General features: G+C 43.3%; 1 long non-coding RNA gene across 1 annotated transcript; it reads left to right on the top strand.

Moving 5' to 3' along the window:
• Window positions 1-310: 310 nt before the first annotated feature.
• LOC135295564 (uncharacterized) lies at window positions 311-1,788 on the top strand. Its single transcript, XR_010357688.1, has 2 exons — window positions 311-552; window positions 1,021-1,788. It is a non-coding gene; the product is annotated as an uncharacterized LOC135295564 (long non-coding RNA).
• The last annotated feature ends 225 nt before the right edge of the window (window positions 1,789-2,013 follow it).

The following is a 2,013-nucleotide window of genomic DNA, read 5'->3' as shown; positions in this document are numbered from 1 at the left end:
CCAAAATATAATAATACTGTGATCCTAAGGACAAAAGGCAAATAAAAAAATAAAAAAACTACCTAAATGTCCTCTCTGCTACCTGGATATTTCCCAAAAAAACCTCTCAGTAAGACTAAGGCTTTAAGACTATTCAATATTCTTCCCAGAAGAACAAAAATGTAACGTCCAACAGGCAGAAACAATCTACAGCACATGTGTCACAAAATATTTTGATACATTTTTATTACTGTCATTCCATTTTCTTCTGGAGGAGAAGGACAAGCAGGAACTGAACTTCCCCTGTTTCATCAAATCACTCATGCTTCAATGGACTTTTGAGCAAGAGGAAGAAGATGTCTGGTTGTAGGACAATAGAAAGCAAAATATAACGGATAATGAGTTTTGATCCCAGGGGGTAATATTGGACACTTTCAGTTCTGTTGACTGGAGTGCTTTGTGAGACTTCTGTGCAAGCTATAAATGCGGGGAGGTGAGACACCCTTCCCAAACCACAGCCCTGCACTGGAGGAATTGCCTTCAGCTCTCCCCAGCCCTGCAGCTGACAGCAAGGTAAGAGGCACCCTCTGTACAGGAGGGCTGGAAGGGTTTCTTGGGCAGCTGCTGTGAAATGCAGGGCAAGGGAAGGAGGCTTTAGTGTTGGGCTGAGAGCTGCAGCAGAGCCATGAGGGTCTGCTGTGTGCGTGTGCAGAGACTGAACCCATCTCAGGGCATGAGGAGATGGATGGCTGCTGCAGGAGAAACAAACCTTACCAAGGGAGAGGGTGGAGGGGGCCAGTGATACACGGTTGTGGGGTGTGACTGTGAGAGTATTTTACAACTTAATCTTGGATATGCACCTCAACCAACACACACATGTCATGACCTCACTCTCTTCCAGTTACCTCTATGTTTATTCTTTGTTCGAAATGTTTTATTTATCTTTTTCCTCTTTTTCCTTTCTGGTTATCCATCATTTTGTTTCAAGGTCCAAAAGGCTTCTTACAACAATTGCTTGTTTTCCGTCTTCCTTTTCTGCAGGCTGTCATCCAGCCCTTAGAGGAAGAAATTTAAATCTAGAATTCCTACTGAGATGGGAAGACTCATCCTTTATGAGCATGCCAATTTCCAGGGTTTGTCCAAAGAATTCACCTCTGATATTGCCAATTTAAGAGATGCAGATTGGAATGATCTTGCCTCCTCAGCAAAAGTAATTGGCCAGCCTTGGGTGCTTTATGAGCATTCAAACTACAGAGGCCAGTTTCTGGTACTTGAGGAGGGAGACCATAACTTTTTTAGTGCAAAGATGAATAATAAGGTCAGTTCTCTGCAGATGATCACTGAAGATCTGAGCAATCCTGAGATCACTCTCTATGAGCATTCCAACTATCAAGGGAAGAGCAGGGTAGTACGAGAAGCAACCAACCTGGCTGCAGGACATGACAATGACATCATGTCTTCCCACAAAGTCCAGAGAGGTGCCTGGCTGCTCTGTGAGCACAGTGATGGAAGTGGAATTCAATACATTGCTCGAGAACGTGAAAACCTTCCAAATTACAAGGCAATCAGTTTCAATGACAAGCTTTCCTTCCTGCGTCCCCTTCGCCCTGGCCGCTCTTATTAGAATGCAAATCCTGCAAAGCTGAGGAAGGATGCAGCTCCAGCAAGAAATTTGAGACCTAGATCTCTGCCTCTGCTTTTGTCACATTCTTTGTGATTTGTTTTAAAATGCCCCTGTGATACCATGGCTTCTGCTACTGTCTCTAATCCATTTTGTGTTGGTGCCATTAAAGAAACTCTTGTAAGCAACAGTGGGTCTGTTTTATGTACTGTTTAGTGTAGGTAAATATTGCCCTTTCATCATGTCTCTGTGTATCCAGAGAATGTTTTGTGCAGTGATTTTGAGCCTTTTTCATGGATATCTCCTGTAAGATTTTATCTCCTTCCAGTTTCACTGTTCAGTAACAGTGGGTTCAGGCTCAACCAGTGCTAAAGTCTTGGTCAGAATTTTGATAATTGCAGTGATCCTGGCCA

The sequence above is a fragment of the Passer domesticus genome, chromosome 2 (assembly GCF_036417665.1).
Source record: "Passer domesticus isolate bPasDom1 chromosome 2, bPasDom1.hap1, whole genome shotgun sequence".
Classification (NCBI taxonomy): Eukaryota; Metazoa; Chordata; class Aves; order Passeriformes; family Passeridae; genus Passer; species Passer domesticus.
Note: the sequence above shows the minus strand (reverse complement) of the source record. Positions and strands in the feature narration are given on the sequence as shown.